Here is a 24,957-nt window from a genome sequence, read left to right on the forward strand (position 1 = left end):
CTCAATGCTGACTTAATGACATAATTGTCAAATTTGCATAATTGGCAACGATGCACCTGCAAATATCTGGTAACAACAAAGCAAAGAAAACATTTGCTAATCTTATTCATCCTAATTATGTCAATCATAACTTACCGTAGCTATCTATTTAATAATATATATTTACCTACTCACTTATTTATTCATTCACTGTTGAGTACAAACAAATGTGTTTGGAATTGCTATAAAACGAAAAGGGGTTAGGTTTAAATAAGCTCTGCTTCTTCCTGCTCCTTTTCGGATGATGCTTTTATGAGAAACTGTAAATATGGGATGTGTCATATTGTGATTGTATGCAAGTAAGGTGCAACTTTTTCACTTCCATACTTGTATTGTAGCTTTGAGTATCGGCCGATACCTGTAACAATCAGATATGAGACCAGCTCGAACCACACATACTTGACCAAGGAAACGTTGGTAGGTATGAAAAGACTAGCCTTATGGCAGATTTATGCTTTTGAAGTGCAGTGTTAGTTAGTTTTTGGCCACAATAATTCATTACATTTAGCTCATGACGTAGTGAATTGAATGATGCGGACACGTTTGTTACTGGATACTTTCTGATATGCCTCTGCCTTGGAGACGTTGTATGTGTAAGTAATATGTAACTATGATTATTTGATACTTGTTTATTTTGACAAATGTTATGTTTTAGACTGCAATATTTTTCAATCGGTGACACTTATTACGTATGTGTAGCTCGTGTGCTATTGTGTGCGTAGCTGTCGTGTAGTTGCTAGCTCCTACCAAGCGTTACCATGTTTACCTTTGGTAAATGACTTGACTAAAATAGAATAAAAGACCAACCTTGTGTGTTTATTGGAGGACATTGAGATGTTAACTGGCTGTCCCGCTTTGCACAAATACATTTTTCATAAAAGCTATTATCATTCCATACTTGTTTTTGTTTTTTTTCTTTGATAAGGAGCCGATGTTTTATACCAATATCGGATCAGATACAGATTAGGATGTTTGTGTTTGAGGGAGCGAAAACAAATGCAAATATTTCATTCTAGCTGTCCATTCCTGGTCCTCAGTAACATCTTAACTTTGCATTGCAGAGCACAAAGTTTCTCCAAGATGTTCTCCAATATCTGACGGACGAGATGCGTTTGAATGTGTTTTTCGTGCCCCATAGCGGTCCAAACAAATGTATGGGAAACACTGCCACATTCCAGTCCCGCTCTGATAAGCCGCCTTTTGGGACCAACATCTCCATTTCACGGGTCCGGGAGCTTGAAGCCGCCGTCTGTGTTTCTCAAATGAAGCGTTTGACCTCTCTTTGGAGAGCTCAGTCACCCGGGCTTCCCTGGCGGTGGCAGACGTTTGTTTTTTAGTCTGCAAACTATAGCATCGCATAGCAGCATTGACTGCCTCATTGCCAACTTTGCACGCTTTAGTCATAATAACAGTGAAAATCAGACATTAGTCATAATGATAGTAGTCATGTGGTTTGTGTCCCTCCATGATAGCCGCTTAAGCCTCCCATAAGTGACCCATTTCTACACTATATATATAAATATTGATTCTCTTTTTGACACTTCCAAGTACCATGTCTGTGGAAGAAGTGCTGATGGAAACTTCTTCCACCTCCCCCTTTGGGAATATGAATACGGAGTTTACCTCTTAGGGTCTTCAGCCAAGTAATTCAGTTCTTCAAATGGTGTGGAACAGTCAGCAGGCTCAATGGTGTCAGCTTTGATGGATTCAAAGGCATCTGTTGTCTTCAGGATGTTGGATTGGAACATTGAGTCGATAACCTGTAAGAAAATTCAACAGTCACACTGAACAACTCTGAAATAATGTATGTATTATTAATGATGATTTTAGTTCAATTACAAGAGCAGCATTTTCTGTTTTGAGTGTTCACTATGCCCTGTTAATATAATGACTACCGTATTTTTCGGACTATAAGTCGCAGTTTTTTTCATAGTCCAGTGCGACTTATATATGTTTTTTTCCTTTTTTATTATGCATTTTCGGCAGGTGCGATTTATACTCCGAAAAATATGGTATATAGGATATACTGTAATTATGCAGTAGAGGGCAAAAATGTGGACACACCTTCTAATTCAATGCCTTTTCTTTATTTTCATGACTATTTACATTGTAGATTGTCACTGAAGGCATCACAACTATGAATGAACACATGTGGAGTTATGTACTTAACAAAAAAAGGTGAAATAACTGAAAACATGTTTTATATTCTAGTTTCTTCAAAATAGCCACCATTTGCTCTGATTACTGCTTCGCACACTCTTGGCATTCTCTCGATGAGCTTCAATGGTTTTCACTTCACAGGTGTGCTTGAAGCTCATCTAGAGAATGCCAAGAGCGTGCAAAGCAGTAATCAGAGCAAAGGGTGGCTATTTTGAAGAAACTAGAATATAAAGCATGTTTTCAGTTATTCCACCTTTTTTTGTTAAGTACTTATCTCCACATGTGTTCATTCATAGTTTTGATGCCTTCAGTGACAATCTACAATGTAAATAGTCATGAAAATAAAGAAAACACATTAAAGGAGGTGTGTCCAAACGTTTGGCCTGTACTGTATATCAAAATATTTAACATTTATGTGTATAATATAATGATAGGTGCAATCCATAATATATGTACAGTATAACCTCTTACTTCATATTCCAGTAATAGAGTAAAAGTAACTTATCTATTTCTAAAAAAAAGTCCATAGAACAGCACTGAAAGCTGGTTTTTGAGCATGCAAGTTAATATTCATAATCTTGTCTTGCAGCATGGTGTTCTTCGTAATAAAATACACTTAAGCACTCATTTTAATGCAGCCAAAGTAAGACAATTATTTCAGATGAATAGGCCAGGATGTCTTGAGAGTATTAAAAAATATTTGTAGCAAAAAATAGTCTGATATTGATTTAGATCAGCGGTGCTCACACTTTTTCTGCAGGCGAGCTACTTTTCAATTGATCAAGTCGTGGGGATCTACCTCATTCAGATATATCATTTATATTTACTTATTTATGAAATATATGTTTTTGTTAACAAGTTAAAGGTGTTTAATGATAATGCAAGCATGTTTAACACATATAGTTAATATTGTTAAAAAATTAAAGATGTTTAATGATAATACAAGTATGTTTAATACATATAGTTAATATTGTTAACAAGTTAAAGGTGTTTAAAGATAATACAAGTATGTTTAACACATATAGTTAATATTGTTAAAAAATTAAAGATGTTTAATGATAATACAAGTATGTTTAATACATATAGTTAATATTGTTAACAAGTTAAAGGTGTTTAAAGATAATGCAAGCATGTTTAACACATATAGTTAATATTGTTAACAAGTTAAAGGTGTTTAATGATAATACAAGCATGTTTAACACATAGTTAATATTGTTAATAAATTAAAGGTGTTTAATGATAATACAAGAATGTTTAATACATATAGTTAATATTGTTAACAACTTAAAGGTGTTTAAAGATAATACAAGCATGTTTAACACATATAGTTAATATTGTTAACAAGTTAAAGGTGTTTAAAGATAATACAAGCATGTTTAACACATATAGTTAATATTGTTAATAAGTTAAAGGTGTTTAAAGATAATACAATCATGTTTAACACATATATATTCCTTTCTTTCATGAAGACAAGAATATAAGTTGGTGTATTACCTGATTGTGATGACTTGCATTGATTGGAATCAGACAGTGGTGCTGATAACGTCCGCATTTTCGAATGGAGGAGAAAAAAGTCCTCCTTCCTGTCCAATACCACATGAAAGTGGTTGGTTTTTGGCATCTTATTTATCCAGCTTCCGTACTCCTTTGTATACACTTTACAAGAAATACATTGTCGGCAAACTCCGTAGCTTGCTAGCTTGTGCACGCCAGCTTTCTGAGACTCTTGTTTTGTTAGCGCAACTGTGCAACTGTGCAGTCGGTCTTTGGAGTTTTGACGACAGGTACGGCGCCAGTCTGTTGAAATAAAGTGTTTCTCGCCTTCCAGTCGGTAATTTTAATGAGCTGGCAGCAGCCAGCGTCATCTCAGAAGACCCTCGGGTGCCGTGAATGTCAATCAAGTGACGAAAGTGACGTCATAGTGAAGATTTATGATCGCTCATTTTTAGGACTATTTTTTTAATGCCTGGCTGGTGATCGACTGACACACCCTCCGAGATCGACCGGCAGCTCGCGATCGACGTAATGAGCACCCCTGATTTAGATGTATTACTCGAGTTGGGCACCTGACGATTCGTTTACAAATACAATTCAATCATCAATCAATCAATCAATCAATGTTTATTTATATAGTCCTAAATCCCAAATGTCTCAAAGGGCTGCACAAGCCACAACGACATCCTCGGTACAGAGCCCACATATTCAGGAGCCAAATAAACAATTGATGCAGTTTAAAAATATATATATATTTTCACTAAATAAGCGTTTATCACTTGCAACTTTTAACAACAATGCATATGTAATAAAAAAAACAAACAGTTAAATTAGTTTCCATCACATTTATTAAATTAATGGCAATGTGTTCAAAACTGGAACATAAGTGCCCGATAGTAAAGGAGCTGGTCGGATCTCTCGGTGAGGTGGTGAGGTACAGTCAGCCACATTTTAGAACACTCTGCATTACTTTATTCACAATAAATACATCGATTATTGACGTTTAGTAATCGATCCGAATTCCGATGCATCTAAAATTGGATAGTTTCCCCCACCTCTATGTTTTACCATTGAACATACACTATATTGCCAAAAGTATTTGGCCACCTGCCTTGACTCACATATGAACTTGAAGTGCCATCCCATGGAATTGTCCAAAATGTTTTGGTATCCTGGAGCATTCAAAGTTTCTTTCACTGGAACTAAGGGGCCAAGCCCAACTCCTGAAAAACAACCCCACACCATAATTCCTCCTCCACCGAATTTCACACTTGGCACAATGCAATCCGAAATGTAGCGTTCTCCTGGAAACCTTTAAACCCAGACTGGTCCATCAGATTGCCAGATGGAAAAGCGTGATTCATCACTCCAGAGAAGACATCTCCACTGCTCTAGAGTCCGGTGGCGACGTGCTTTACACCACTGTATGGCTTAGATGCAGCTGCTCGGTCATGGAAACCCATTCCATAAAGCTCTCTGCCTACTGTGTGTGATCTAATTGGAAGGTCACATGAAGTTTGGAGCTCAGTAGCAACTGACTGTGCAGAAAGTCGGCGACCGTTTTGCACTATGCGCTTCAGCATCCGCTACCCCCTCTCTGTCAGTTTATGTGGCCTACCACTTGGAGGCTGAGTTGCTGTTGTTCCCAAACTCTTCCATTTTCTCATAATAAAGCCGACAGTTGACTAGGGAATATTTAGGAGCGAGGAACTTTCACGACTGGATTTGTTGCACAGGTGGCATCCTATGACAGTTCCACGCTGGAAATCACTGAACTCCCCACACTAAAGTGTTACCGACTGAATTTAGAGTTATTCTGCCCGAATGCAGCTGACCTGACATCCATTTTCTACCGCGACCCCAAAAGGGACAAGCGGTAGAAAATGGATGGATGGATGGACACTAGGAGAACATATAAGGTTAGGGTTACTAATAAGTAATAATTCTGAGGTTATTGAGGGAGGACCCACCGGAGACGATGGTGGCGCCCTCTGCTGGCCCACCGAAGACGATGGTGGCGCCCTCTGCTGGCCCACCGGAGATGATGGTTGCGCCCTCTGCTGGCCCACCGGAGACGATGGTGGCGCCGTCTGTTGCAGACCCACCGGAAAGGATGATGGTGCCGTCTGTTGCAGACCCACCGGAGATGATGGCGCCGTCTGTTGCGGACCCACCGGAGATGATGGCGCCGTCTGTTGCAGACGCACCGGAGATGATGGCGCCGTCTGTTGCAGACTCACTGGAGATGATGGCGCCGTCTGTTGCAGACCCACCGGAGATGATGGTGCCGTCTGTTGCAGACCCACCGGAGATGATGGTGGCGTCTGCTGGCCCACCGGAGTGCATGGTGGCATTTTATTGTGTTCTGTTTGTGTTGTGTTGTGTTTGCTCGGTACTCGTTTTATCTTTTAACCTGCTCATTGTACAGCACTTTGGCTACCCCTGTGGTAAATTTTAAATGTGCTCTATAAATAAAGTTGATTTGATTTGATTTGATCTGCTGGCCCACCGGAGTGCATGGTGGCATCTGCTGGACCACGGAAGTGCATCGTGGCGTCTGCTGGCCCACCGGACTGCATGGTAGCGTCTGTTGCAGACCCACTGGGGTGAGGAGTAGCTGTGCCTCCCCAGCTGCACAGCCACTCATAGCCCCCCCTTCAAGGGACGGATCCCAGACGTCCCCAGACAGGCCCACAGACGAAAGGGATGGGTGGGAGAGGGCTTGAAATGCGGCCGAACTCCTCTTCAATTTAGCCATTAGCGCTACAATCCCGTCAAGCCTTTTAGCCATGGAAATCTCTGCGAGGTTTGTGTTAGGCTGGATTATTCTGTCAGGTTTTGTTGTTGGTGACGAACGCCAAGATGCAGAGATGACGATAGGCATTAAGCGGGAAAACATTGTTTAATGTCCAAAAGTAAAAATAAAGAAAAGACACAAACCAGGAACGCCAAACTGGAAAACGGGAAACAGGATCCAGCAAACAGGAACTAGGAACAAAAAGACAGAAAGCAGTCCACGGCATACAGGAACAGAGACAAGTAACAGGTAGGAGCTACAAGGATTACTGACAAGTATTCATGACAATAATCCAGCAGTGCCTGGAGGGCAGGTATAAATAGCAGCTGGCTGATTGACACCAGGTGTGGCCAGGTGCCAATCAGCCACAGCACTCAGAGAGACAAACAGGAAACTGAACCAAAATAAGAGTGCTGACAGGAAATAAAACAAACACAGAGGAAAAACTAAAACTTAACCAAACTGTCAGGGACAAGCCTGACAGCCATGCAGAATAAGGCATTAATAAGTACTTAATAATGACTAATTGAGAGCCAATATGTTACTAATTTGCATGTTAATAAGCAACTAATTAAAGGTGCATATGTTCCCCATACTAAAGTGTTACCGACTTAATTTAGAGTTATTTGGACACTAGGGGAACATATAAGGGTTAGTGTTAGGGTTAGGGTTAGGGTTACTAATAAGCAATAATTCTGAGGTTATTGAGGGAATGGCTTACTGGTTGTATAATAAGGCCATGCAGAATAATGCATGAATAAGTATTTACTAATGACTAATTGAGAGCCAATATGTTATTAATTTGCATGTTAATAAGCAACTAATTAATGGTGCATATGTTCCCCATACAGAAGGGTTCGTAAATGACACAATAATGAATATATATTTGGAAAGCTAAATTTAAGTGCTTTCCCGTCCTGCTGCACAAGCCTGTCAGGGTGTCAAAGGTCAGCGCTGAGTTCCGCTTACCAGACAGCCTAGAAACGTCCAACTCGAGCGCCAGATGCGGCGGGTCAAAGGTCGCTAGCATCCTCGCAGCTTCCCAGCCAAGTTCCTTTCAAAAAAAACAAAAAAAAAAACAGGCAGAGCTTGAGCCAGTATTAAATTGGCACATTTCTACACCAAACACAGATTATGCTTCATTTCCAACATTTGTGCGTGGATTTCAATCTATTTCCGTACAATTGTGAAGATGACTTGTGTATTAACGAGATTTATGCTCCGGCTCAAACTCAATTACAGCACAAGTGAAGCTTCTCCTTGCGAGCTAGACAACCTTTAAAGTGAGCAAAGCATGCAATTCATCCTTCATTTTAGCCCCGGACGTCTTACCGCTCACCTTTCATTTGCCGAATTAACCCCGCCCGCCCTTCTGCGGAGTCGTCAAACATTCATTACTTTGTGGGGCGCGGCCGCTCGTATTATGCAGCAGGGGAGTAAGATAAAGCGCGGCATCTCAATAAAAAAAAAAATAATCCAAAAGTAATATTATGGCTCTGCTGGGATGTCCCTGTGTGCAGCCTCGCTTGAAGCAATAGCTTTAGTTGAAGTCCCACGTTCTGCACGCTCCTCATATATAAGACTTTATTGATGTACATTCTCTGTCCAACCAGCATATTGTCGCCATGTCAGCCTTTTCGCCTAGCAACAGCAGTAAACACCTATAAAAACTGAACATATGTGTTAGTGCTATTGATTTGATTTAAATGCTCTCCTTGGAAACAGTGATTGATTAATTAAGGAATTGTGTGAATGCTCCAAAGCATTCACACATATGGTTTTCTACACCAAAATTCATCTATTTATTGCGTGAATGCTCCAAAGTGTATGCATTTGTTTTTAATTCAAATATAACTTTATTACAAATACATAATACGTTATATGTTTAAAACCCAAAACCAGTGAAGTTGGCACGTAACTAAAAACAGAATACAATGTTGCAAAGACAATATATTTAATGTTCGAACTGGAAAACTTTGTTATTTTTTTGCAAATATTAGCTCATTTGGAGTTTGATGCCTGCAACATGTTTCAAAAAAGCTGGCACAAGTGGCAAAAAAGACTGAGAAAGTTGAGGAATGCTCATCAAACACTTATTTGGATCATCCCACAGGTGAACAGGCTAATTGGGAACAGGTGGGTGCCATGATTGGGTATAAAAGCAGCTTCCATGAAATGCTCAGTCATTCACAAACAAGGATTGGGCGAGGGTCACCACTTTGTGAACAAATGCGTGAGCAAATTGTTTAAGAACATTTCTCAACCAGCTATTGCAAGGAATTTAGGGATTTCACCATCTACGGTCCGTAATATCACCAAAAGGTTCAGAAAATCTGGAGAAATCACTGCACATAAGCGACAAGGCTGAAAACCAACATTGAATGCCTGTGACCTTCGATCCCTCAGGCGGTACTGCATCAAAAAGTGACATCAGTGTGTAAAGGATATCACCACATGGGCTCAGGAACACTTCAGAAAACCACTGTCAGTAACTACAGTTGGTCACTACATCTGTAAGTGCAACTTAAAAATCTACTATGCAAAGCGAAAGCCATTTATCAACAACACCCAGAAACACCGGGCCCGAGCTCATCTAAGATGGACTGATGCATAGTGGAAAAGTGTTGTGTTGTCTGACGTGGTCTGATGAATTGTTTCTGGAAACTGTGGACGTCGTGAAAATAAAATAAGGAAAATAACCATCCAAATTGTTATAGGCGCAAAGTTGAAAAGCCAGCATCTGTGATGGTATGGGGGTGTATTAGTGCCCAAGGCATGGGTAACTTACACATCTGTGAAGGCACCATTAATGCTGAAAGGTACATACAGCTTTTGGAGCAACATATGTTGCCATCCAAGCAACATCATTTTCATGGACGCCCCTGCTTATTTCAGCAAGACAATACCAAGCCACGTGTTACAACAGCGTGGCTTTGTGTAAAAGAGTGCGGGTACTAGACTGGCCTGCCTGTAGTCCAGACCTGTCTCCCATTGAAAATGTGTGGCGCATTATGAAGCCTAAAATACCACAACGGAGACCCCCGGACTGTTGAACAACTTAAGCTGTACATCAAGCAAGAATGGGAAAGAATTCCACTGAAAAGTTTTAAAAATTGGTCTCCTCAGTTCCCAAACGTTTACTGAGTGTTGTTAAAAGGAAAGGCAATGTAATACAGTGGTGAAAATGCCCCTGTACCAACTTTTTTGCAATGTGTTGCTGCCATTAAATTCTAAGTTAATGATTATTTGCAAAAAAAAATTAAGTTTCTCAGCTCGAACATTAAATATCTTGTCTTTGCAGTCTATTCAATTGAAAAATAAGTTGAGTATAAGTCATTGTATTCCGTTTTTATTTACAATTTACACAATGTGCCAACTTCACTGGTTTTGGGTTTTGTACATATCAAGACAATATATAGTTGTAAAATAAATGTATACTTTTTTTCCCCATACATGAGGGAATAAGATCCAATGCAAACGTCCATCCATAATAATGATAATAATGGACAACTCTTTTATTATCGTTCCATTGTGCAGGTGTACTTAATGTTTAGTCTGCTGTGTGTGCACCATTACAGTCATCTTCCCAGGACGCACAAGCGAGGTGCCAGCAACGTTGTTTTCAAGCACCGACCGGCGTCAGCACTTTGCGCCGAGTCAATGGCATCAATTCCCAACTCATTAAAACTTCAGAGGGGAGAGAAAAAAAAAGTCAGAAAAGGATGTCATCTAGCTGCAATCTTTTTCTTATTTTTTTTAACCTCTGAAGGCCCAAGCTGTTTGTTTACATGCTTTTTTTATTTCTCTTTGCTATTTGGGCTTATTGGACCTTAATTAGAATAAAAACTAAAAATCATCTTTTAATATGATGTACTTAGTCCATAAGTACACAAACGTGTACTTCATGTGTAGTGACATGCACATTTTTATTTTTACACTTTTTTTTTTCCAAATTCCGTTGTATGTTATACTCTTCTGACACCACCAGATAGCAGTATAAGTGTCCATATGTCGGCATAAGACCCCAATTCAGTTGTGTACACCAGTGGTTCCCAACCACCGGGCCGCGGCCCGGTACCGGTCCGTGGATCGATTGGTAGCGGGCCGCACAAGAAAAAAAAAAATATATATATATATATATATATATATATATATATATATATATATATTTTTTTTTTTTTTTTTTTTTTTTTTTTTTTAATTGAATCAACATAAAAAACACAAGATACACTTACAATTAGTGCACCAACCCAAAAAACCTCCCTCCCCCATTTACACTCATTCGCACAAAAGGGTTGTTTCTTTCTGTTATTAATATTGTGGTTCCTACATTATATATCAATATAGATCAATACAGTCTGCAGGGATACAGTCCGTAAGCACACATGATTGTATTTTTTATGACAAAAAAAATAAATAATACAAATGTAAAAAAATTTAAAAAAAAGTTCAAGCGTTGACCGGTCCGCAGTTACAAAAAGGTTGGGGACCACTGGTGTACACAATTTTGGAAATAAGAGCAAAAAGGCGCTGTCCACGCATGTGGCCACTAAGCCTTTAGAGGTTAAAGCTCGCTGGTATACTTCCAGTATTGTACTGAATGTTAAAAGTTACCTAGTAGGCTATACCTCAGCTAGTTTACTTAAAATGGAGCTAGTATACTTCCAGTACTGCTTGTTAAAAGCTAGCTAGTATATTTAATAATGAACTAGTATACTTCCAGTAGCCTACTCTATGTTAAAAACTAGCTCATATACATTTAGTATTGTATATTAAGGTAGCTAGTATACATTCAGTGCAGTATATTAAGATATTTAATATTCATACTTTACGTTAAAAGCTAGCGAGTATACATTCAGTACTTTATTTGAAAAGCTAGCGAGTATACTTTCATACTTTATGTTAAAAACTTGCGAGTGTATATGCAGTACTGTACGTTAAAAGCTAGCGAGTATACGTTCATACTTTATGTTAAAAGTTACCTTGTATACGTTCAGTACTTTATGTTAAAATCTAGCTCGTATATATTCAGTACTGCATATTAAGCAAGCTAGTATTTATTCAGTACTTGATGTTAAAAGCTACCTAGTCTACATTCAGTACACTATGTTAAAAACTACGAAGTATACATTCGTACTTTGTTAAAAGCTAGCTAGTATACATTCAGTACTTTATTTTAAAGCTAGCCAGTATACATACACTTTATACACTTTACCGTGAATTGATTAACGTGGACCCCGACTTAAACAAATTGAAAAACTTATTCGGGTGTTACCATTCAGTGGTCAATTGTACGGAGTATGGTAAAAGCTAGCTAGTAAACATTAATACTTTTTTAAAAAGCAAGCTAGTATACTTTCAGTACTTTATGGTAAAAGCTAACTGGTATATATTCAGTACTGTATATTAAGATAGCTAGTATACATGCAGTGCAGTATGGTAAAAGCTAGCTAGTATACGTTAATACTTTGTTAAAAAGCTAGCTAGTATACTTCCAGTACTTTATGGTAAAAGCTAGCTGGTATATATTCAGTACTGTATATTAAGATAGCTAGTATACATGCAGTGCAGTATGGTAAAAGATCGCTAGTATACGTTAATACTTTGTTAAAAAGCAAGCTAGTATACTTTCAGTACTTTATGGTAAAAGCTAGCTGGTATATATATATTCCGTACTATATTAAGATAGCTAGTATACATGCAGTGCAGTATGGTAAAAGCTAGCTAGTATACGTTATTACTTTGTTAAAAAGCTAGCTAGTATACTTCCAGTACGTTATGATAAAAGCTAGTTGGTATATATTCAGTACTGTATACTAAGATAGCTAGTATACATGCAGTGCAATATGGTAAAAGCTAGCAAGTATACGTTAATACTTTGTTAAAAAGCAAACTAGTATACTTTCAGTACTTTATGTAAAAAGCTAGCTGGTATATATATTCCATACCATGTTAATATATTGAGTACACATGCAATGCAGTATGGTAAAAGCTATCTAGTATACGTTAATACTTTGTTAAAAAGCAAGTTAGTATACTTTCAGTACTTTATAGTAAAAGCTAGCTGGTGTATATATTCCGTACTATATTAATGTAGCTAGTATACATGCAATGCAGTATGGTAAAAACTAGCCAGTATACATTAATACTTTGTTAAAAAGCAAGCTAGTATACTTTCAGTACTTTATGGTAAAAGCTAGATGGTATATATTCCATACTAGTATGCATTCAGTACTTTATGATAAAAGCTAGCTAGTATACATTAATACTTTGTTAAAAAGCAAGCTAGTATACTTTCAGTACTTTATGGTAAAAGCTAGCTGGTATATATATTCAGTACTATATTAAGAAAGCTAGTATACATGCAGTGCACTATGGTAAAAGCTCGCTAGTATACGTTAATACTTTTTTTAAAAGCCAGCTAGTATACTTACAGTACGTTATGATAAAAGCTAGTTGGTATATATTCAGTACTGTATACTAAGATAGCTAGTATACATGCAGTGCAATATGGTAAAAGCTAGCAAGTATACGTTAATACTTTGTTAAAAAGCAAGTTAGTATACTTTCAGTACTTTATGTAAAAAGCTAGCTGGTATATATATTCCGTACTATGTTAATATATTGAGTACACATGCAATGCAGTATGGTAAAAACTATCTAGTATACGTTAATACTTTGTTAAAAAGCAAGTTAGTATACTTTCAGTACTTTATAGTAAAAGCTAGCTGGTGTATATATTCAGTACTATATTAATGTAGCTAGTATACATGCAATGCAGTATGGTAAAAACTAGCCAGTATACATTAATACTTTGTTAAAAAGCAAGCTAGTATACTTTCAGTACTTTATGGTAAAAGCTAGCTGGTATATATTCAGTACTGTATATTAAGATAGCTAGTATACATGCAGTGCAATATGGTAAAAACTAGCTAGTAGAGATGCGCGGATAGGCAATTATTTCATCCGCAACCGCATCAGAAAGTCGTCAACCATCCGCCATCCACCCGATGTAACATTTGATCAGAACCGCACCCGCCCGCCATCCGCCCGCATCCGCCCGTTGTTATATATCTAATATAGACGATGCAAGGCCTTAGTGAGGTTATAAAGCTTTTGCCTGTTAAAGAAAGGAGATTGATCCAATGCAGCACAGACATTCGCATGCCACGCTGTCACGACCCAGACGCACACCAGTGCGCAATCATATGGGAGCCGCGCTGAGCGCACCTCCAAGCGCGTCTCGCTGCCGGCGACGGCCGGGTATGGGCCCAACGCTCCAGCGCCATCCATTTTCAGGGCTAGTTGATTCGGCAGGTGGGTTGTTACACACTCCTTAGCGGGTTCCGACGTCCATGGCCACCGTCCTGCTGTCTATATCAACCAGGGTGAGCCCCACCCCTTTCGTGAGCGCACTGCGTGCGGAGTGACCCCTGTTACGCGCCCCCGGCAACAGGGGTGGCGGGCAGGTAAGCTGCGCGGGCGGAGCGCGTGGAGTGACCCCTGTTACGAGCCCCCGGCCACGGCCGCGTGACGCCGGCCGCGGCGAAGGCGGACGAGGCGGGGTGTCGGTGCGGTGGGCGCGGTGGTGACCCTGGACGTGCGTCGGGCCCTTCTCGCGGATCGCCTCAGCTACGGCTCCCGGTGGGGCCCTCTCGGGGGAAGGGGCCTCGGTCCCGGACCCCGGCGAGGCGTCGGGGGCCTTCTCCGCTCCGTAAAAGTGTCCATCTCTTCTTTTTTTTTTTCTTCTGTTGTGGCATATGCTGCAGGTGCCTGCTTGTTTTTCGTATGTGGGTAACAACATTTAACTATGTATATATATTTACCAATTGGTTTAACTGCCACCCGCCTGAATCTATTTAAAATCTAATTTTTTTTTATTTCAACCGCCCGACCCGACCCGACCCGACCCGACCCGACCCGACCCGCGGATAAAATCTAATTTTTTAAAATTTCATCCGCCCGATCCGCGGATAATCCGCGGACTCCGCGGTTGTGCCCGCAAACCGTGCATCTCTACTAGCTAGTATGCATTAATACTTTGTTAAAAAGCAAGCTAGTATACTTTCAGTACTTTATGGTAAAAGCTAGCTGGTATATATATTCCGTACTATATTAAGATAGCTAGTATACATGCAGTGCAGTATGGTAAAAGCTAGCTAGTATACGTTAATACTTTGTTAAAAAGCTAGCTAGTATACTTTCAGTACTTTATGGTAAAAGCTAGCTGGTATATATATTCCGTAGTATATTAATGTAGCTAGTACACATGCAGTGCAGTATGGTAAAAGCTCGCTGGTATACATTGAGAACTAAATGTGAGTGTGACTACTTGGCACGCTCGTGCAGTCCCGTCCTGACTAATTTCCCGCAACGCTGATTTGTGTCCGAGTCGTTCTTGCTCCGCCACTGAGGGCCCGGAAGGCGTTCTTGCTAGAAACTGTAAACATTCCCATCAGATTAATTACCCGACACCCCCTCCGCCTGTCTGCCTCTCGTCACAGGAAGATTAACAGTAGATTGAAGTTTGGTCTGCTCGGTCAGATCTCCTAAACAGCGAGAGAACAGGACAAAAGGGGTCATATGAGGTAAGCTAAAGTACGTTATTGGCGCTTTGGAAATGAGAATGGATAAAAGAAATGTGTCATGGCCAAGTTAATGGAGTTTAAGGTACAAAACCCAAAAGCAGTGAAGTTGTCACGTTGTGTAAATGGTAAATAAAAACAAAATACAATGATTTGCAAATCCTTTTCAACTTATATTCAAAGACAAAAACAAGATACTTAACATTCGACCTGGTAAACATTGTTATTTTTTGCAAATATTAGCTCATTTGGAATTTGATGCCTGCAACATGTTTCCAAAAAGCTGGCACAAGTGGCAAAAAAGACGGAGAAAGTTGAGGAATGCTCATCAAACACTTATTTGGAAACATCCCACAGGTGAACAGGCTAGTTGGGAACAGGTGGGTTCCATGATTGGGTATAAAAGCAGCTTCCACGAAATGCTCAGTCGTTCACAAACAAGGATGGGGCGAGGGTCACCACTTTGTGAACAGATGCGAGAGCAAATTGTCGAACAGTTTAAGAACAATATTTCTCAACGAGCTGTTGCAAGGAATTTAGGGATTTCACCATCTACGGTCCGTAATATTATCAAAAGGTTCAGAGAATCTGGAGAAATCACTGCATGTAAGCGATGATATTACGGCCCTTCGATCCCTCAGGCGGTACTGCATCAGAAAGCGACATCAGTGTGTAAAGGATATCACCGCAGGATCACTTCAGAAAACCACTGTCAGTAACTACAGTTGGTCACTACATCTGTAAGTGCAAGTTAAAAATCTACTATGCAAAGCCAAAGCCATTTATCAACAACACCCAGAAACGCTGCCAGCTTCGCTGGGCCCGAACTCATCTAAGATGGACTGATACAAAGTGGAAAAGTGTTCTGTGGTCTGACGAGTCCACATTTCAAATTGTTTTTGGAAACTGTGGACGTCGTGTCCTCCGGACCAAAGAGGAAAAAAAACCATCCGGATTGTTATAGGCGCAAAGTTCAAAAGCCAGCATCTGTGATGGTATGGGGGTGTATTAGTGCCTAAGGTATGGGTAACTTACACATCTGTGAAGGCACCATTAATGCTTAAAGGTGCAAGGTTTTGGAGCAACATATGTTGCCATCCAAGCAACGTCTTTTTCATGGACGCCCCTGCTTATTTCAGCAAGACAATGCCAAGCCACGTGTTACAACAGCGTGGCTTCATAGTAAAAGAGTGCAGGTACTAGAATGGCCTGCCTGTAGTCCAGACCTGTCTCCCATTGAAAATGTGTGGCGCATTATGAAGCCTAAAATAGCACAAGGCAGACCCCCGGACTGTTGAACAACTTAAGCTGTACATCAAGCAAGAATGGGAAAGAATTCCACCTGAAAAGCTTCAAAAATTGGTCTCCTCAGTTCCCAAACGTTTACTAAGTGTTGTTAAAAGGAAAGGCCATGAAACACAGTGGTAATTAAAGCTGCAAGCAGCGATGGACGGGACCGACCTTGACGGCACATAAAATCCAAACCGGAGCAGTAATTAAAACTCTTTGGTCAAATTCTTATCAGAAGGGTTCAATCTCTCTCCTGTGCTAGTTTGAACCCGACATGACAAACGCGCTTAGAGGAGACAATGTTTGAAAAAAGGTGACCGATTTTTACAAAACTTTTGTTTTGAAGGGGGAATTGCAAAACTTCCTGTTGATTTTTGCTGGGGGTTGTCAATTTATGAAATGTAGGTCTAAGTGAGACCTACGTAGAGGTTTTTGTTTCATGTCTCTAAGACATTCCTACTGGAAGTTACAGGCAGTTTTGTGTGAGTTTTCTTCCTAGGAGCAGTTGTGTCTGTGTTTTCTTCCTAGGGGGCGCTAGAGCGCAATTTTGAGTTTTGGGGTTGGGTTATTTTATTAGATCACAATTTTTGCCAGTCCTGATGTGTGTGTCCAGTTTGGTGAGTTTTGAAGCATGTTAAGGGAGTCAAATTACAGCTCAAAAAGGCAAAAGTGACTGTTTTTAAAAACGTTTGTTTTGAAGGGGGAATTGCCAACTTCCTGTTGATTTTTGCTGAAGGATGTTAAAGTACGAATTCTAGGTCTAAGTCAGACCTACATAGAGGTTTTTGTTTCATGTCTCTACGACATTCTCACCGGAAGTTAAAAGCAGTTTTGTCTGTTTTTTCCTAGGAGGCGCTAGAGGGCAATTTTGAGTTTTGGGGTTTGGTTTTTTTATTAGATGGCAATTTTCGCCAGTCCTGATGTGTGTGTCAAATATTGTGAGTTTTGAAGCATGTTAAGGAGGTCAAATTACAGCTCAAAGAGGCGGCGGAATAATAATAATAAAACCTTACAAATACAATGGAGTCCTCTGTCCCAAAGGGACATTGTGGTCCCTAAAAATGCCCCCGTGCCAACTTTTTTGCAATGTGTCGCTGCCATTAAATTAATGATTATTTGCAAAAAAAAATCAGTTTCTCAGTTGGAAAATTACACATCTCGTCTTTGCAGTCTATTCAATTGAATATAAGTTGAAAAGGATTTACAAATCATTGTATTCTGTTTTTATTTACGAGTTACACAACGTGCCAACTTCACTGGTTTTGGGTTTTGTATAAACCGTACTTCGGTTTTTGAAAACCGAACCATGGAAGAAGTGAGGTGTACCAAAACCAAGACAACAACACGAATTCCCGACAAGATTTGTGAGGAAAAAGCATCCGTGTGGTGTTTCTTTTGGAAGTGACACCGCCAACTAGTGGCCTGGCATGCACATTTCTGATTAAACTGTACGAGGGGGGTCTTACTGGACGTAGGAGACCCTCTTGAGGAGAGGAAATCCAATTCCCAGCTGTTCGTCTCGTGCTCGCCAGCTATTGGAAGGATTAATTTCACGCTCCATGAGTCGGCTTTGCGCTCGCTTCATTTGACGCCTAACTCTCGCTGTCGAATTGATTTCGTTTGTTGACACGGATCCTCAGGAGGCGTCCGTTCTAATTTGTTGTGTTGAAACAAAGGGTCAGCTAGTATACATTCAGTACTTTATGTTAAAAGCTGGTCAGTGTCATGATCGGTGGTCTAGATCAGTGTTTTTCAACCACTGTGTAGATATTGTCTGATGTGCCGTGGGAAATTATGCAACTTCACCTAATTGGTCCCAAAAATATTTTTTTCAAATCCATAATTATAATCTGCAAATAATGCGCCGTTGCTTAGTGTCTGTGCTGTGTAGAACTCGGCGGGGTAAACCGCGTAATACTCCATGCCAGTAGGTGGCAGCTGGTAATTAATTGCTTTGTAAAAGTCGTAATGTGTCGGGTGGGACGAGGATGGTTTGTTGTGATCACAATATGCAGGTAAAAACGTATATTTTTGCTTAAACCAAAAATGAACATAAGGAAAAGGCAATGAAGCATAGGAATGGCTATGCAAAAACACAAGTAAAACTGAACTGGCTACCAAGTAAACAGAAACAGAATGCTGGACGACAGCAAAAACTTACGGCGTCCACAAAGTACATCTGTACATGACAGTCAACAATGTCCACACAAAGAAGGATAGCAACAACTTAAATAGCCTTGCTTGCTAACACAAAGCAGGTGAGGAGAATAGCGCTCAAAGGAAGACATGAAACTGCTACAGAAAAACACCAACAAAACAGGAAGGGCCACCAAAATAACAGCGCAAGACAAAAACTAAAGTACTACACAGGAAAACACCAACAAACTCAAAATAAGGCACGACGACCTGGTGGAGTTTCATTTTTTAACGTTTTCTGCTGGTGGTGTGCCGCCGGAATTTTTTATGAAAAAAACGCGCCTTGCCTCAAAAAAGGTTGAAAAACACTGGTCTAGATCATGTTTTGTTTAGTTATGTTCTGTTTGTTTAAGACTCCATAGTTCCTGGTTTTTCGCTCTTTTGTTTGGTCACCATGACGACCGATTAGTTTCACCTATCCTCATGAGGCTCATGCACAAGGCTCTAATCATCTAATTATTATTTAAGCCTGTTTTGCCAGTTAGGTATAACTGGGCAAGTAACATTACTCTGTTTTTGCTCTTTTCAGGATAGTTCCGTGCTTGTATTCTTGTTCATAGTTCATGCTGCTCTGCTCACGTCACAGTAAGTCTTGTTTGTTTTTCGTAGTTTACGTCAAAGTGATAGTTTTGTTTCCTTAGCCAAGTTGTGCCTCCGCTGCGAGCGCTTTTTGTCTGTAACCTTTTTTTGAGTAGAAATAATAATTTCGCCACACCTAGTGTGTGTGTGACAATCATTGGTACTTTAACTTTAACTTTAACTTTAAATTAAAAATGTTCCTACCTTCAAGCCATGACTGGTCTAGTCCGATTGCATCCCGGGAAATCAGTAAGCTGCGAAAAAGTCCACGTCTTGACAGTCAGTATACATGTCAAAACATATCTAGTATACATTCAGTAGTTTTTATATTAAAAGCTACACTGCAAAAACTGAAATCTAAGTAAGATTAAATATCTCAAATAAGGGTAATATTTGCTTATTTTCTGTCTAATAAGATAATTCTTCTCACTAAGCAGATTTCATGTTAGAGTGTTTTACTTGTTTTAAGGGTTTTGGTCCTAAATGATCTCAGTAAGATATTACAGCTTGTTGCTGAGATTTGATGAGCTATATTGAGTAAAACATGCTTGAAACGAGAATATCAAGTGTTGCAAAGCTGTGTCATCAACACTCACAATATAAAGCTACTTTTTTAAAGTAATCATTTCTTATTTCAAGCATGAACAAAAATATCATGACTTTGACACAATTTTGTCTCATAATTAAAACGGATGGACTTTGCTGTTTTATTTTCAATGAAACAATAGAAAATACGTACTCATAAAGTAGTACAGTTGGCACAGTACACTAAACTGACAGTTAATATTTAAACATTTAACATGTGACATTTCAAACTATTTTGAACAGAAATAGTTCATGCACATTCAGATTAATTCTTCAAAATTACAATTAAAACATTTTTGGCCGGGGGCCGGGCTGCATACATATATATGTGTGTGTATATATATATATATATATATATATATATATATATATATATATATATATATATATATCAGTGACGTGCGGTGAGGTTGATGGCTGGTGAGGCACTGACTTCATCACAGTCAGATTTACAAACATATGAACCCTAAAGAGTATCTTATTCACCATTTGATTGGCAGCAGTTAACGGGTTATGTTTAAAAGCTCATACCAGCATTCTTCCCTGCTTGCCACTCAGCATCAAGGGTTGGAATTGGGGGTTAAATCACCAAAAATGATTCCCGGGCGCGGCACCGCTGCTGCCCACTGCTCCCCTCACCTCCCAGGGGGTGATCAAGGGGATGGGTCAAATGCAGAGGACACATTTCACCTCACCTAGTGTGTGTGTGACAATCATTGGTACTTTAACTTAACTTTAACTTTACACATACAAACTGTAGCACACAAAAAAGCACATTTAATTAAAAAAAGGTTATTATGTTCTTACCTTTACTTATAAGTGCGGGAACAGTGGTGTTTGTGTTGGAGGAGTTGTGAATGAATGAAATATGAAATCCGTGCTGCAGTCTGCAGGTGTACCTAATGTTGTGTCCCTGCAGTCGTTCACGTACGGCTCCTCCGGCGCGAGCATTGTTGTTTTTGCACTTTTTGGCTTCTTGTTAAGTTTTTTTTTGGGTGGATTCGGTCTTGCACGTGGAGGGTTTGGGTGTGGCTTTGGTTGGTGTAGCGCTCCCGTCGGGGGGTGCATTAACCGGCACCAGGAGGCGGGATTACTGCGAGCATCAGCCAGTGCGTCTTCGCAGCAGTTTTATGATTGCTCAGCACAATAAATACGTTACACACATACAGTTGTTGACAAAATACACTGTACATTAAATACATCAGCTAACTAAACTATGGAAATGTATAATATAATTCATATAGCAATACGGTCTCACTGCAAAGCAGGCCAGCAGTTAGCCGAGTCATTGCGCAATCCATGTTGAGGCATTGAGTGACGTGCCTCAACTGGCTGCTGATCACCGCACCGTCTCTTCTCAGTATTTGAACGGCAAATGTGAAAATTCAGCGATTTTGAATAAAAATAATCTAAAACTGGTGAAGTTAAATGGAAAATAACTTTATAGTATAATCACTGAATACATATAACAATTTAATACATTTTTTTTCTTTCCATGATGGCAGGTGAGGCCCCGCCTCACCTGCCTCCAGTGACCGCACGTCATTGATATATATATATATATATATTCCACGCGCACTAATTCACTGAAAGAGCACGCACTTGGCGCGATGATGTCATGTTATCGATGGAAAAATGCATTTTTAGACCATATGATTTGCCTGAGCAACTAGGAGACCCCGAGAGTAACAAGCGGTTGCCTTGTTGCCTTTCCATTAAGAACAATAAACTAGTTTTTAGTATAAGTTTGCTGGTTTCAAGAAATGTAATGCCGAGCGCATATCATTATTTCAAGATAATGGCACTAGCATTTACTTAATTTAAGAACATTTTTCAACATATTGAGCAAAAAGGTCTCTTTTTTTTCTACCAAGAAAAGTGCACTTGTTATTAGTGAGAATAGACTTATTTTAAGGTATTTTTGGGTTCATTGAGGTTAGCCAATTTCACTTAAGTCTTGACAAGCCAAATTTTCTTGTTCTATTGGGAGATAATTTTCCTTAGTTCAAGTAAAATGCCCCTAATTTTTGTATTTTTAGGGACCGAGTCCCATTGGGACAGAGGACCCTATTGTATTTCTAGCGTTTTATTATTATACCGCCGCCTCTTTGAGCTGTAATTTGACCCCCTTAACATGCTTCAAAACTCATCAAATTGGACACACACATCAGGCAATTGGGATATAATCAAAAAACCAAACCCCAAAACTCAAAATTGCGCTCTACCGCCCCCTAGGAAGAAAACACAGACAAAACTGCCTGTAACTCCCAGTAGGAATGTGAAACAAAAACCTCTATGTAGGTCTCACTTAGACCTACATTTCATACACTGACAACCCCCAGCAAAAATCAACAGGAAGTTTGCAATTCCCCCTTCAAAACAAAAGTCGTGTAAAAACAGTCACCTTTTTTCAAACATTATCTCCTCTGAGCGCGTTTGTCGTGTCGGCTTCAAATTAGCACAGGAGAGAGATTGAACCCTTCTAATTAAAAGTTGATGAAAGAGTTTTAATTACTGCTCCGGTTTGGATTTTATGAGCCCTCAAAGTCGGTCCCGTCCATCGCTGCTTGCAGCTTTAATTTTTTCTTGTTTTTGAACACTGACTTTTTGCAGTGTAATTATTGCAATGTAGAAGAAAAGCATTTATGTGTAGACAATGGAGTTGTCATGCGTTGCGGGCGATATCGGCGAGATCATCAATGATCGCGGCGTGCGAGCATGAAGTCATCATCTTCATTTCCTGCCGCTGAATCGCACGGACGGCCTCCTTTATGAGACGTGACAGCCCGACAAAAACAAGCGCTCTCGTTTGCTAATTAGTGACAATGTGACCTTTGACCCGGGAGAGTTGGGGATTGGGGGCGAGTCGGAAAATGAAAATAGGATGAAAAATCAAATAAAATACCCCTAATTTATGTATTTTTTTTCTCTTGTTTTTGAACACTGACTTTTGGCAATTCATACTTTATGTTATAAGCTAGCTAGTATACATTAGGCTGACCATATTCTGAAATCCCAACAAGAGGACACATATATGCGTGCCAAGGCCGGGACTAGGTGAAAATTTGCCAATGATACTCGAACTTGCTTTATAAATAATATATTTATTTAAATAAAGCATTTTTTCTCCTCTGTTGACAGCAGTGTTGGCGCTAGGAATTTTCTAAATGGGGTCCCAGAGACCCCTTCAAGTCATAAAGTCAGTAAATTTGTGGGGTCCCACTTTTTTGCAAGCGTTTTGAAAACAAATGATAAATGTATGCATTATCCTGTTATATCTCACATTCTATATTGTGTTTTGGAAAAAGGTTGTCATAAACGTTACTTAATTCTTTTTTTTTTTTTAATTACAAAAAGAAAACAAATTTGTATGCATATGTAAATGTATTCAGTTATAAACATTAATTCACTTTCTTCTTTCCTTCATGGATCTAAACTTTACCACTGCTGGTATTTAATAAGTTGTAGGTGTATTTATTTCAGTATAAAAGTGTAAAAAGTGTTTTGCTTGGGTCATGAAATGATGATAATGGTGTGCCAGGGCATACATACATTTTATATTTAAAGGGGAACATTATCACAATTTCAGAATGTTTAAAACCATTAAAAATCAGTTCCCAGTGGCTTATTATATTTTTCGAAGTTTTTTTCAAAATTTTACCCATCACGCAATATCCCTAAAAAAAGCTTCAAAGTGCCTGATTTTAACCATCGTTATAAACACCCGTCCATTTTCCTGTGACGTCACATAGTGAAGCCAACACAAACAAACATGGCGGAAAGAACAGCAAGCTATAACGACATTAGCTCGGATTCAGACTCGGATTTCAGCGGCTTAAGCGATTCAACAGATTACGCATGTATTGAAACGGATGGTTGTAGTGTGGAGGCAGGTAGCCAAAACCAAATTGAAGAAGAAACTGAAGCTATTGAGCCATATCGGTTTGAACCGTATGCAAGCGAAACCCACGAAAACGACACGACAGCCAGCGACACGGGAGAAAGCGAGGACGAATTCGGCGATCGCCTTCTAACCAACGATTGGTATGTGTTTGTTTGGCATTAAAGGAAACTAACAACTATGAACTAGGTTTACAGCATATGAAATACATTTGGCAACAACATGCACTTTGAGAGTGCAGACAGCCCAATTTTCATCAATTAATATATTCTGTAGACATACCCTCATCCGCGCTCTTTTCCTGAAAGCTGATCTGTCCAGTTTTGGAGTTGATGTCAGCAGGCCAGGGAAGCTAGGGTCGATAGGGGGTTTAGCTCGCTCGTCTGCGGGAACAAACTGTCGCCATGGCTTGCCGTGCTACCGAGGCCCTTTGTCCCTGAATAGCTCACACACTCCGGCAGATTCAATGGGGGTCTGGCGGCAGATTTCTTTGACTATATTGTTGGAAATGCATCTGCTTTGAGTGTCGCAGGATATCCACACATTCTTGCCATCTCTGTCGTAGCATAGCTTTCGTCGGTAAAGTGTGCGGAACAAACGTCCAATTTCTTGCCACTTTGGCATCTTTGGGCCACTGGTGCAACTTGAATCCGTCCCTGTTGGTGTTGTTACACCCTCCGACAACACACCGACGAGGCATGATGTCTCCAAGGTACGAAAAACAGTCGAAAAAACGGAAATTAACAGAGCTGATTTGACTCGGTGTTTGAGAAAATGGCGGATTGCTTCCCGATGTGACGTCATCGCTCCGAGAGCGAATATTAGAAAGGCGTTTAATTCGCCCAAATTCACCCATTTAGAGTTCGGAAATCGGTTAAAAAAATATATGGTCATTTTTCTGCAACATCAAGGTATATATTGACGCTTACATAGGTCTGGTGATAATGTTCCCCTTTAACGTTTAAATCTCTGAAGTCTACATCAACTTCAGATCTATCCCTCATTTTAAAATGTTTTAGTTTTTTTTATGTTGTTTTTTTATGTATATATTTGTACCATGAATTGATTAACGTGGGCCCCGACTTAAACAAGTTGAAAAACTTATTCGGGTGTTACCATCGACCCCAAAAGGGACAAGCGGTAGAAAATGGATGGATGGATGTACTGTACTGTGCAATCTACTAATAAAAATTTCAATCAATCAATCAATCAATCCACTCCCTCACAAATGCTGCTGGTGGCAGACCTTCACAATTTGTTTTGTTTTTAACCCCTTCTTAACCCTGGACGTACATTAAAAATACACGCAACCCTAACTCAAAATGCCGGAC

General features: G+C 39.6%; 1 protein-coding gene across 2 annotated transcripts in view; it reads left to right on the forward strand.

Moving 5' to 3' along the window:
• The window catches only part of LOC133577776 (carbohydrate sulfotransferase 15-like), a 116,754-nt gene that overhangs the window by 12,425 nt on the left and 79,372 nt on the right, over nt 1-24,957 (forward strand). The window contains exon 1 of one of the 2 annotated variants that reach the window (XM_061931787.1): nt 19,091-19,146. The exons of the other annotated variant lie outside the window; for it this stretch is intronic. The gene's annotated coding sequence lies outside the window, so the exon portion shown is untranslated. Of the gene's footprint in view, nt 1-19,090; nt 19,147-24,957 lie in introns of those variants that run through there. 2 annotated transcript variants of the gene reach the window in all.

This window comes from Nerophis lumbriciformis, linkage group LG39 (assembly GCF_033978685.3).
Source record: "Nerophis lumbriciformis linkage group LG39, RoL_Nlum_v2.1, whole genome shotgun sequence".
NCBI lineage: Eukaryota > Metazoa > Chordata > Actinopteri > Syngnathiformes > Syngnathidae > Nerophis > Nerophis lumbriciformis.